Source organism: Schistocerca serialis, chromosome 5 (assembly GCF_023864345.2).
Source record: "Schistocerca serialis cubense isolate TAMUIC-IGC-003099 chromosome 5, iqSchSeri2.2, whole genome shotgun sequence".
In the NCBI taxonomy this organism is placed as follows: Eukaryota; Metazoa; Arthropoda; class Insecta; order Orthoptera; family Acrididae; genus Schistocerca; species Schistocerca serialis.
This window is the reverse complement of record NC_064642.1, coordinates 701,707,316-701,721,724: the sequence shown is the minus strand read 5'-3', so window position 1 is coordinate 701,721,724 and position 14,409 is coordinate 701,707,316.

Genomic DNA, 14,409 nt, shown 5'->3' with positions numbered 1-14,409 from the left:
CCAGCCGAGCAGCTTGGTGTGTAGATTGTATAGAACCGGAGACTTTCGGGAGATATCATCCACACAGCCCCGAAGACAGCAACGACAGTTAAGCACGAGAACTATCGCACAATCAGCGCAACATCTCATGCATCCAACTTGCTGACATGAATAATATAAAGAAGAATGGAAAAGAAAACTGAGGTTCCGTTAGATGACGATTACGGTGCGTTTACGCGTGTGCGCCTTGTGGCTAGTCGCGATGAGGCTGAGCTTGCCCCACATGTAAACAGAGGCACGGGTGTGAGTGAGTGCCTCTTCCTCAACATATGGGTGCGAATGGAGTCCGTTCACTCCTCTGTTCATACTGGACGCCTCTACTTCCGTGTGGGGCAAGCTACAGCCGCACGTCGACCAGCCGCAAGGCCAACAGCTGTAAATGCACCATTAGTTTGGCTTCTGGAAGGGTAAGGGCATCAGAGACACGGTTCTGGTGTTGCGATTGACAAAGGAAGCAAGACTAAAGAAACTTACGTTCGTACGATTTGTGGACTTGCATAAACATTAGACAATGTGAAACGGTACACAATGTACGAAATTCTGAGTGAAATAGGAGTAAGCTACATACAAAATGTACAAGACCCAAGAGGGAACAAAAAGAATGGAAGGCCGAAGTGCCAAGATTAAAAGGGGTGTAAGGGATGTGGCCTCCGTCCCTGCTGTTTACGCTACACATCGAAAAGTGACGACAGAAATTAAATAAAGGTTCCCAAGTGGGATTGCAATTCAGGGTGAAATGTTATCAGTGATAAGGTTCGCTGTTGATATAGCTACCCTCAGTGAATCAGAAGAAGAATTACAGAATGTGTTGAATGGAATGAACAGTCAAATGCGTGCATAATGTGGTTGAGATTAAACTGGACAAAGGCAAAATGATTTAGGACTATCAGAAATGAAATTAAATGACCCACGAGGTTAGCCAAGAGCGCTAATGCGCTGCTTCTTGGACTCGGGTAGGCGCGCCGGCTCCGGATCGAATCCTCCCGGCGAATTAACGACGAGGGCCAGTGTGCCAGCCAGCCTGGATATGGTTTTTAGGCGGTTTTCCACATCCCGCTAGGTGAGTAATGGGCTGGTCCCCACGTCCCGCCTCAGTTACACGACTCGCAGACATTTGAAACACTTTTGCACTATTTCATGATTTACACTACATGCAAACAGTTGGGTACACAGATTTTCCTGGGGGGTATGTGGTGGTGGCAGGAAGGGCATACAGCCATACCTTGAAATTAACCATACCAAATCCAATTGTAACCACGCCGACCGTGCAAAACCTGCGGACAAAGGCCCAAGCGAAAGAAGAAGAAGAAAAATGAGATTAACGAGAAACATAACGTGAAGATCAAGGACCACTAAATGTAGAAATTTAAGGAATTCTCCTACCCTAAAAGCAAAATACATGACGTACGAAGCAAGGAGGACATAAAAAGTAAATTAGAAAAGACGAACACAGCTTTCGTGACCAAGAGAAGTCTTCAAGTATAAAATATCGACCTTAACCTGAGGAAGAAATTTCTGATAGTGTAAGTTTGTTGTGCAGCGTTGTACGGTAGTCATGTACTGTGGGAAAACCGGAAAATAAGATTACCACAGCGTTTGAGTTGTGGTCCTATAGAGAAATGTTGAAGCTTAGTTGGACTCATAAGGTAAGGAATGAGGTTCTCCGCAGAAACGCCAGGGAAAGGAATAGAAGGGAAACACTGACGAACAAAATGGTCAGGGTGATAGGATGCGTGTTGACACACCAGGGAATAGCTTTCACGGTGTTAGGAGGAGCTGTAGGAGTAAGATGTTTAGGAAGGACAGAGATTAGAACATACCCAAGAAGTGACTGATGGCGCAGAGCTCAAGTGCTTCTCTTAGATGAATTTGTGGATCGCATCGCACCAATATCCGTGTAGCTGACCCCTAACACAGATCATACGATGTTTTCGATCAGAAAAAAAACGGATAAACGAGGAACGACTTATTTATTTTCTAACTGTGTAATACCATGGATGTTAAAAAGGACAGATAACGTACCATTGTCACAGACGGTAGACGAAAATCACTGGTTAGTATCATATCTGACAAGACTTTGTTTACCGAGCGAGGTGGCGTAGTGGTTAGCGCACTGGACTCGCATTTGGGAGGACGACGGTTCAATCCTGTGTCCAGCCGTCCTGATTAAGATTTTCCGTGGTTTCCCTACGTCACTTCAGGCAAATGCCTGGATAGTTGGCACGGCCGACTGCCTTCCCCATCCTTCCCTAATTCGACCTCGCTGTTTGGTCTCCTCCCCCCCAAATCAACCCAAAGACTTTGTTTAGGAGTAAACTATTGCTTAAATTTCTGGCGATTTTCAGTTGCTGCCATTTTGTGGAGAACTTTTAACAACCATCTACTGATAATTGAAGGTAAAGTCCTTGAGCGGTCATTTATGTGAGGCTAAAAAGAGGGATAAAATCTTCAAGGTTTGCAGATGCAGTCGGGAAATTGCAAGAAAAGGAGGAATCTTTTATCAAAGAGTATGATCTTAAGTATTAGACACTCATTTCTGAAAATGTTTGTCTGGGATATGGAGCGTGGATGATAAAGAGTACGAACAGGAAGGAAGTCGAAGCTTTGAAATGTGATGGTACAGAAGAATGCTGGAATTTAAATTGGTAAATTGAATTAGTAATGAGTAAGTTCTGCATTGGTTTGGAGATAAAAAGAAATATATGTTCCAATTGCACTAAGAGTAAGGTGGGCCTATCTGAGGCATCAAAGAGCAGTTAGTATGGTAATGGAAGAGAGTATGAGTTGTAACAATTGTAGCAGAAATTCAAGGCTTGGCTACAGTGTGTAGCTTCAAATGTATGTAGGTTATTGTAGTTATGCCGAAATAAAGAAACCTGGTAATGTGGAAAAGCGTAAGGGGGTAATAACTGTTGATGAAAATCAAGGTTTCCCTGTAATGTGGAGATTAAAATATGTGACGGACAGTCAAATAAAACGAGACAGTTGGTTAATAAGTAAACTGTTTATTATTCGAAAAGTAATCGCCACAACTTTTAATACATTTTCCAAATGGGGGATAAATTGGCCATTGCCTTCACGGAAAAAACATTTGTGGTTGCCTACGGAAGAATGACTGTAGCCAAGCCTCGTTCCAGGCAAATCGAGGACCACGAGTGGTTTTCTTGAGGGCTTCAAAAATACGGAAATCGCATTTGAAGATATCGGGACTGTATGGATGATTTTGAAGGCTTCCCAGTTAACCTTCTGCAGCGCACTCGAAACAACCTTGAGAAAATGTGCAGGGGCTCAGATGTTGACAACGTTGTTTCGACTATGCCCTTACAAAGCCTCTATAGAGGAAAGGTGCCTATTATGAGATAGTTCCCTAATATGAGACACCCCACCTGTGCTCATGTCAGGGGTTGCACTCTCGTGGAGAGTTTCTTAAACACGTCTATTGCGTGCCAGACGACGACACAGCGAATAGGGAGCCATAGTTGAGCCGGACGCAGAGATTGATACAAAATTTCTTGTGTTTGGAGTTTTTGCGACATCGGTGTTAAGACAATATTTCAGCTTAAAGGTGAGTGGATATTACTGCACTCTTTTATTGTTGTTATTTGTGACTGTATTACCTATAATTATTGACAGTTAGGTTCATTTTCCAACGAAAGTGCCGGCCGCGGTGGTCTCGCGGTACTAGGCGCTTCAGTCCGGAACCGCGCGACTGCTACGGTCGCAGGTTCGAATCCTGCTTCGGGTATGGATGTGTGTGATGTCCTTAGGTTAGTTAGGTTTAAGTAGTTGTAAGTTCTAGGGGACTGATGACCTCAGATGTTAAGTCCCATAGTGCTCAGAGCCATTTGAACCGTTTTGAACCAACGAAAGTTGTTAGCAAGTGCGTGATTCTTTGTGCAAGATGGCAAAATTCCTAATATGCGATAGTATGGGGATCCAAATACGCGACATTGTCGCATATTACGATACCTATCGCAGATTGGGGGAACTCGTTCTCTCACGATTTGTTATATGTAATTTACGCAATACTATCTTGAGATAAGAATATTTTATCGTTTATTGCAGTAAAATTTTGGTAACTGCGTTTATTTTAATTCGATTAAATTAAATTAAAAAAGGAATTACTTTGACTAGTCTTATGATCAGAAACTGGAATGTTTTCTGGAACTTTCCTTCAAGGCAGTATTTTGCACAGAAGTTGATCAATATTATTCCAAATTCAAAGTACTCCCTTCACAGTACTTATAAAAAATTCATCGCCATGCTGACGCTCTTCAAGAAAGAGATGCCAAAAACGAAAATGAAACTACTGTCGGTGATGGTCAAGCTGTCAGCCAGGCAGACATCAGACTTCTCCAACACATCGCGAAACCACCTCGAGATAGTCAAATAGGTCAAACATGGCGTTATTACTCTGCTGCGTTACTAACTTCAACTCCTTATGTGAAGCAATTGCAAAAATCTAAAGAGAAGAAATGAGAGGCTGAAGCTAAGAAAGCAGCCAAAAAGTTATTTGGGGAGAAGAGTGGAAAACCTTCAAATCGTAGACCTAAAGCAGAAGAATCGTCTAGTGACTCAGCATCCGATGCCAATCTCGATGACAGTAGGGATTCAGACAGCAGTGATGACGATGACGCAGAGTGTCTGTTCTGCACTGGGCGCTTTTCTGACGAGAAACACGGGGAGAAACGGGCACGGTGCACGAAATGTTATCGCTGGGCTCATGAAGATTGCGGTGTCACAGAAGACAATTTTGTTTGCCCAGGATATCGTAAATAAAAATGGCTCTGAGCACTATGGGACTTAACATCTGATGTCATCAGTCCCCGAGAACTTGGAACCACTTAAACCTAACTAACCTAAGGACATCACACACATCCATGCCCGAGGCAGGATTCGAACCTGCGACCGTAGCGGTCGCGCGGTTCCAGACTTTAGCGTCTAGAACCGCTCGGCTACCCCGACCGGCTGTCGTAAATATAAACCTAAGTAGTGTTCAATTAGTGAAGGATAACAGAAATGAATAAACATGTAGAAATTGTTTATTCATATGTCATTATACTGTAATAAAATAATTAAAGCGGAATAATATTACTGTCTCATATTAGGAAACTTTGATCTCATTTCTACTAAGAGCCTTGTTTGTGAAGATTTAATAACTACTCTGAAAGATTGTTTATTATTGCAAATACGATAATAGTATGATAAAATTAAATAATGCAAGATATTATTACCATCACAAAAAATACAATTGCACTTACTGCTAGGTCTCTCACAAGGGTTTACAAAAGTGTGTCTCATATTAGGCACCTTTCCTCTACAGTCCCGACCTCTCCAAATACAATTTCCATATTTTTAGAGTCCTGAAGAAGCCATTCGTGGCCCTCAATTTGCTTCGCACAAAGAGGTCCACGCCTGGTTGCAATCATGGTTTCGTTGGCAACAGCAAACGTTTTCCTATGAAGGCACTGATCACCTTGTACCACAGAAGGATGACTGAATTAACAGTTATGGTGATCTGTCTCGGTTTCATTTGACTTCCCCTTGTACGTAGGCCGAGATTTGCGTGGCTTGGGCAAGAGTGGAGAGTTGGGTTTAACCATACTTCGAACTGAAGAACTCGGCAAGAACAAAAACAGCACGAAAGACGGAATTTATCATTTACCTGAGTACAGTTACTCATCACAGTGGAAAATTGGTGCCTCGGGAAATTTAGGCCTGTATTTTTTGCCTTACGCTTCGTACAGTCTTAGCATTACTTACTCTTTCTTTTCCTTATTTATTTTTCCTCGAATACTTCACCGTCAGTGCGACTCCGTTGTATCTTGTTTCGCTTTTTCCTTTCTCGTAAGTGCTGCCGAGGATTAAGCTCATTTCCATCTTCATCGTAACAGCAAACGTAGTTAGCTTATCGATTTTGCATAATTTAAGTTTGCTGTGTACTCTGTTTGTAATTTGATTCTTATTGTTTGAAGTGTTAGTACTTGCGACAAAACAGAAAAAAAAATCAGAAGTTTTTGTTATTTTAATATGCACCGTGCTCTAGAGTTCACGTTAAACTGTAGATCCCGCTATAAACGGCTGGGTAAATCATTACAAAGGTCGGGGGAAGACAACGACTTTCCACCTCTCCAGTACGAATGTCACTAGTAAAGCATTCTGCCGTTCAGACCAGTCTTTGGGTTGATGACAGCTTTACATACTTCTCTTTTGTGGAGCAGGAAACGGTGGGAGTGGAAAAGAAGGAAGGACGATTACTACGATTACTGTTTAACGTCCCGTCGTCATCAAGGTAACTAGAGTCGAAACCAAGTTCCGACACTTTCAAGGATGGTGAAGTGAAAGCTTCGTGGAGTTTTCTAACAGGAAACGCATGCCCATTGCGGAGAAATGGCTGTCTCAGTTTGTTAAAACAGCCCGTACTGGAAAAGTACAGCACCAAATTCAGAACCAGAGCATATTTGATGAAGAGGAAGGAAGCTTCTATGGTTCTGGGATCTCAGATCAACCGTAGGTTTTGAAACAACATTTGTTACTCAAATCTTGAACACATTTTTCTCGAAACATCATTTTTCAGCACATGAAACGCCATAGAGCTCAACAGAGTAACCGATTTCATTTTGGGGACTTAAGAAAGAGCTTTCTTTCCAGTTCGAACTGTAATTTTTTTAAACATTTGAACTTAGAAAACGCGTCAAGAAATTGATATATTTTCCGAGTAGCAACCACTTATGAGGTATTTTTCGAAACCTCATGACGATGGCCTTCAAAATTCATTCCACTTTAAAAAATTCTCTACTTTTATGGGTTTCAGAAATAGCCACAAGTCTGTACAACGCTTCGTGCATACCAGGACGCGCTGCGAGGCGAATGCTTTGACAAAGGCTACATCTGAAAATTTAAATTTGTATTGGATAAAACATAATTTTCGTAGACGAATGTATGTATAATAGAGTGGTAAACCCCCCGGTATAATAGAAATAATCCTTGTACTAAAAATATTTTAAAATGCATCAATTTTTTGTGCCTCTCGACCACAGCCTTCCCCCTAGTCCCTTACGTTTGTGAAATACAACGACGCCTCCGTTGATCTAGAGTATTAAGCTGAATGACTTTTTTAATTACCTGACATTCTCAGAAGGAGAGCGATCTCTGTACCAAAGTAAAAAGAAGCTTACAAAACAGAAATTTTATTCGCCAGATCGCAGTGGATACACATTCTGATTACTAGTTTCGGCAAAGCTGTATTGCCATCTTCAGATCCAATGATATGAAAATTAGTATGAAGATGACAATATAACTTTGACGAAACTAGTAATCATTGCTTGTATCAACTGCGAGCTGGGTAATAAAATCCAATGATCTGAAGATGGAAATACAACTATGCAGAATCTATTAATCGGGACGTGCAACAGCTGCGACCTGGGCACTGAAACGTCTATTTTGGATGCTTTCTTTAGATTGAAAATTTTCTCTTTGGTCAGAGTAAATCCAGTTAGATTCATCTGCCATTGCTGTTGAATTTCAATGTTTTATTGTTCTTTTCTTCTGCATGGATTTTGTGTTTCTTGTATTGACTATCTAGTATTCAGAAAGGTGTAGGCTTTGGCTGGGTGCATTTTAGGAGTTCATTCTTGACTGAGGTCACACCACACACACTCTTCGCTGGACACAACAAACACACTCCCCTCTGACTGTCGTATCCGAAACACGCCACAACAATGAATTGTTCATTCCAACTTGTGCTGTGTTCCCTAGACCCACAAAACCCAGCACCATCCGCTGCTCTGGCTGGAAAGATGCCGAGCGTTGACAGCAAGCCGTCACCGCCAGCCTCGACCGTCCATCCACCAGGCTGCCTCGCTGCTCTGTCACATAATTCCTTCTTCGTCTGTCCAGACCGCTGTTCTCACACGCCAAGCTGCTGCTAATGTTATCATTCGCTGGCAGTTCCGAATTCCACTCCACCGAAACTGTACGTCCAGTGGCGTCAGCGACCACCTCATCCTCCATCTACCTAGAGCTGTGCTGGCACTGAGATCTTCCTTGGCCGGCCGCATCGATACATAAGCAAGCTCAGCAGTACACCATGCATGACTCCAGTGTCCACGAATGACATGTCAGCCGCTGTCCATGCCTTCAGGTGCCGGCTCCAAAAAATGTTGCCTCTACAGTTCCATGCTCCAACTACCCACCACTGTGTCACACCACCACACCTCACCCCTCACCGTAGAGTGGCAACGTGTCTGCAGTACACACTGACATGTGCACCCCCAGGTGCGGCAGGAGTACAAGAGCTGTGCTGTCACTGCTATGGGGGAGGGGGGTAGGGGGGAAGGAAATCAACTATGCTATGAATAGCTGATATGCTACACACTTCATATTATATTACACTGTCCAGTCACATTAATGTGACTATCTGCAAAAACCTGAATAACCACCTTCTGCAGAGTGGAACGCTACGAGACATGAAGGAAGAGGGTCATGGTAGTTCTGAAATGAACCGACAGGACTGTGGGAACACGCCGACTCCAGAGTCGTGGCCAGTTGCGCTAGTTTTGTCGATGGAGGATCCGTGGCACGAAGTGCCCTGTCGAGGTGGTCCCACAGATTGTTGACTGGCTATTAAATTCGAGGAGTTTGGTGGCCAGAGCAGTACAGTAAACTCATCGATTGTTACATTGTCCCGCTGGTAGATACCATCGTGCCGAGAAAATGTAAAGTTCAGAACACAGCTGCAAAACCCGGACGAGTCTTGCTGAATCAGTTGAGCTTCTACTTTACTGCTCATAGTAACTCCTGTACCATCAACGGTCTTATAGACCGAAGCTGAGTGCGCCTAAATCTCCTCCTATAGCTTGGCATCTCCGTTCGCCGTCCAGTGCCGTTGCACGCGCAACTGCACGACGACTGACGCTGTCTTTCCAGATTTATTACACGTATAGCCTGACGCCGGCCTTCTGCCTTATCAGCTTACGCCCGGACCGAAGGCAGCGACTCTGAGTAAAACTAGAGAATCGCGTGAGCGCCACACCCAATGTGATGTCAGCACAGTACTGCACACGTGCAGGTCACGCGCTGCAGCTCACAGAGATTCCCAGAAGTTCCTCACACAGAGAGCATACCAGGGTGTCCTCTAGATCTACAACACCAAGAAGAATCGCTTCTCAGCTTTTGGCAATATGAATGTTTTGTGTTTTTAAAAAAATCACGGGAGATCAGGAAAGGAAAGGTACTATATTTCGGGATAGATGAATACTTGTGTTGATTCATTGTGCCTTCCAAAATAATGAGATCATCCAGAAAAGTCATGAAAAATACCACACCATAACGCTCTTATAGCCTGGACCCATCTGTTGCAGGGTGTTTGCTTTCAGGAGTTTACGCTCTACAGAGAAGCGGTCACATGCCCAATGGAGCGTAAGATGAGAGTTATCTGAAAATGGCACCTGTCGACACTGCTGGACGTCCAGTTGCGGCACTGGGGTGCAAATTTTCTCAAATGGTTCAGATGTCTCTAAGCACTATGGGACTTAACATCTGAGGTCATCAGTCCCCTAGTCTTACAACTACTTAAACCTAACTAACCTAAGCACATCACACACATCCATGCCCGAGGCAGGATTCGAATCTGTGACCGGAGCAGCAGCGTGGGTCCGGACTGAAGCGCCTAGAACCACTCGGTCACAGCGGCCGGCGCATATTTTATCCTTCGTCGCGGATGGTCAGCAGTTAGCTGAGGAGGTGCATGCGCAACAACGTCCGCTGAACGTTCATTGAGGAGACACTGTTGGCAGCCTCTTGGTTCATCTGGGCAGTCAGCTGCTCAACAGTTCCACGTCTCCAGAATGAGATTTTCACTCTGCAGCGGAGTGTGCACTGATAAGAAACTTCCTGGCAGATTAAAACTGTGTGCCCGACAGAGACTCGAACTCGGGAAGTTGGGAAGGTAGGAGACGAGATACTGGCAGAAGTAAAGCTGCGAGGACAGGGCGTGAGTTGTGCTTCGGTAGCTCAGATGGTAGAGCACTTGCCCGCGAAAGGCAAAGGTCCCGAGTTCGAGTCTCGGTCGGGCACACAGTTTTAATCTGCCAGGAAGTTTCAGTTCCACGTCTATTCACCCGTATACATCTTGGCAGCTGTCATGTACCCCTGCCATCTATGGCCTGTGGTGCACTACTTTTGCGTCGCCGCCGTTTTTGGATAGCGCCATTTTGCCATGCTACATGCGACACGCGAACAGTTTACGAACTCAGCTGAAAATTTTTCACTCTTGGCCCGAAAGCCAATGATCACGTCATTTTGGACGTCAGAACAATCGCTCCGTTTCCTCATTACAATAACGAGTGCATTGTTTTCCGCGTCCCAGTCACATGCTTTATATACCCTTCATTGCTAGTGCTGTCATAACCGTCTGTGAGTGGTTATTGCAAGTGGACGACAAACATAGACGGTGGTCACATCAGTGTGACAGGACTATGTATTAGCTTAATTTCATCTTGAGTCTTTTGTAGAAAGTATATACAGTAGAGCGTCGATTATCCGAAGTAATTGGGGGACATTGGTGTTCGGAAAACTGGTTTGTTCGGATAATCGAACTGTACATGTTTTATTTGCCAAAAAGAAGTACTGTACAGTACATTTATTCATAAAAACAGGCATCTCTTTTAGTATTACAAAGTAACATAAAAAGGCAACAAAAGGAATATACAGGGTGTTACAAAAAGGTACGGCCAAACTTTCAGGAAACACTCCTCACGCACAAAAAAAGAAAATATGTTATGTGGACATGTGTCCGGAAACGCTTACTTTCCATGTTAGAGCTCATTTTATTACTTCTCTTCAAATCACATTAATCATGGAATGGAAATACACAGCAACAGAACGTACCTGCGTGACTTCAAACACTTTGTTACAGGAAATGTTCAAAATGTCCTCCGTTAGCGAGGATACATGCATCCACCCTCCGTCGCATGAAATCCCTGATGCGCTGATGCAGCCCTGGAGAATGGCGTATTGTATCACAGCCGTCCACAATACGAGCACGAAGAGTCTCTACATTTGGTACCGGGGTTGCGTAGACAAGAGCTTTCAAATGCCCCTATAAATGAAAGTCAAGAGAGTTGAGGTCAGGAGAGCGTGGAGGTCATGGAATTGGTCCGCCTCTACCAATCCATAGGTCAGCGAATCTGTTGTTCAGAAGCGTACGAACACTTCGACTGAAATGTGCAGGAGCTCCATCGTGCATGAACCACATGTTGTGTCGTACTTGTAAAGGCACATGTTCTAGCAGCACAGGTAGAGTATCCCGTATGAAATCATAATAACGTGCTCCACTGAGCGTAGGTGGAAGAACATGGGGCCAAATCAAGACATCACCAACAATGCCTACCCAAATGTTCACAGAAAATCTGTGTTGATGACCTGATTGCACAATTGCGTGTGGATTCTCGTCAGCCCACACATGTTGATTGTGAAAATTTACAATTTGATCACGTTGGAATGAAGCCTCATCCGTAAAGAGAACATTTGCACTAAAATGAGGATTGACACATTGTTGGATGAACCATTTGCAGAAGTGTACCCGTGGAGGCCAATCAGCTGCTGATAGTGCCTGCACACGCTTTACATGGTACGGAAACAACTGGTTCTCCCGTAGCACTCTCCAAACGGTGACGTGGTCAACGTTACCTTGTACAGCAGCAACTTCTCTGACGCTGGCGTTAGGGTTATCGTCAACTGCACGAAGAATTGCCTCGTCCATTGCAGGTGTCCTCGTCGTTCTAGCTCTTCCCCAGTCGCGAGTCATAGGCTGGAATGTTCCGTGCTCCCTAAGACGCCGATCAATTGCTTCGAACGTCTTCCTGTCGGGACACCTTCGTTCTGGAAATCTGTCTCGATACAAATGTGCCGCGCCACGGCTATTTCCCCGTGCTAATCCATACATCAAATGGGCATCTGTCAACTCCGCATTTGTAAACATTGCACTGACTGCAAAACCACGTTCTTGACGAACACTAACCTGTTGATGCTACGTACTGATGTGCTTGATGCTAGTACTGTAGAGCAATGAGTCGTATGTCAACACAAGCACCGAATTCAACATTACCTTCCTTCAATTGGGCCAACTGGCGGTGAATCGAGGAAGTACAGTAGATACTGAAGAAACTAAAATGAGCTCTAACATGGAAATTAAGCGTTTCCGGACACATGTCCACGTAACATCTTTTCTTTATTTGTGTGTGAGGAATGTTTCCTGAAAGTTTGGCCGTACCTTTTTGTAACACCCTGTATAGTATGTGGCACAGTTTATTAAACAAAAATATACACATATTACATGAACAATACACACAGTATACAAAATTAACGTTTAAAAAAATCCTTTATTTTGGTCTGTCTAAGCAAGCCTACACGCTTACGAGCAGCTACGTCACGTACTTTTTTCATTACAGATATCTGAAACTGGTCACTTTCATCTTGGGCTTCAAACCATCGCAAGGCAGTACTAAACAAGTGAACGCCTCAGAAGCTGTTGGTATGCTTTCATCTTCACTTTCTGGAGCACTGATTGATGAGATGCTGGCGGCGTCATCTTTATCAGTGACGACGTTTACAATCTCGCTGTCCTGCATGATTTGGTGTCCTGGATCTGCATCATCGATATCCATCCATTCATGAGCGTCTTCTTCGTCACATTCGTGGCAATCTATTGCTTGGTTTGGGAGTGAGGGGGGTGATGGACGGTAGGGTGGGAGAGTAACAGGTGCGAGCGAGTACACAGTTCGGTTAAGCGGTCGTTCGGTTGACCGACGTTCGGATAATCGACGCTCTACTGTAATTAATATTAAAATACATGTAGTTCCAAATGGCCATAGGTGATATATCTCATAAAAACATTCAAAACACACAAACCTTCTGGACCATTCGTACTGAGTAAAAGACACTTAGATACATGGAGATTTCTTTTCTGCAACAGTCACTGAAGAAGGCGTTTGGATTGTATTCATGAAAATGTGTCTGAGCGCATTTAGTTGCTTGTAAGAGACTGCTTGAATGATAATGTGAAATTATACGCATTATGGTTACCCATAATCGTGTATTGTACTATATGTATCTATATTATTACATTGCTATGTAGTTATTGCATGAAATAATCTTCAGTTTTAGTAAATACTTTTAACCATCCTTGTGAAAATTAAAACGGAGACGTCGGTATAGGGATTCGATCTGACGCCATTCACATCAGCAAATAATCACTCTTACAGCTGCACAGGGACTGCTGACCTCAGATGTTAAGTCCCATAGTGCTCAGAGCCATTTGAACTGCTACACAAACGCTGGAATTTGAAGCAATAAAACTGTCAATTGTAATGAATGTTGACCTCGACTATTTTTAGAAAACTAATTCGTAATGAACTAGGCCTTGAATGGAAACGTTCAGTGAGGCTAAATTATTTAACATCCTTACACAGTCACCATACTCGTCGGAGATCCTCATTTTAGGATAGTTGTACATAATTGTCGTCAGAGAAGATAGCTGTTTTGGATTGCTCAGGTGTCCTGAATCCGTAATAGGTGCTTATGCGCTTTATTTTGTATTTTCCTGTGTTCATTCAGCTAGCAATAAAGGCAGCTTGGAAGCGTTTGTCTGCCTTACCTCTTACGTTTCTGGGCTAGACTACTGCGCTTTAGCTTCTCTGACAAATGTCCTCTGACCTTGTGCCTCAAAAACATCACTGAGTAGAATGCACGTCCACGTCATAAATGTAATTACTTTCCACATCACCTACACTCTGACATGGTGCAATGCCGTCGTGACACTGCAAAAGATAAACGACGCTCAAACTGATTATTCCATATGACACTATTAACCGTAGAGTACACACGGATACGCTGTTCAAGAAATACATATCTCTGGAAAACTCATTACCCAACAAGCTGTAAGTAGAACAACAAGCTGGCCAATGTTACTGTTTAAATGAAAAATTAAACTCATTTTTAAGCGAAACCCTACAAATATCAAGTGTTCCTCTCAGATTCGTAACTGCACGTTACACATTATGGCCTTGAATACTGTGGGCAACGACCCGTGAAGAGACATCTCATTTACATTCGGATCTAACAAGACGGTAGTCCACAGAGCGAGTTCATTTTACCTTTCTTTAAAGAAATAGTTAGAGAATGTAGTACGCAAGATGGAAACGTATTGATGTATTGCACGTATTACTAGTACATTGTTCTTTAAAGTTACTTAATAATGTATTGTCGCTTATTATACTCCATCGCATACTGAAATAAGCTCCCATGCAGTATTGCCGTGAAAGCTAAAACAAACTCTGGTGTACAAACAAATAAAAATGTTTGTTTGTT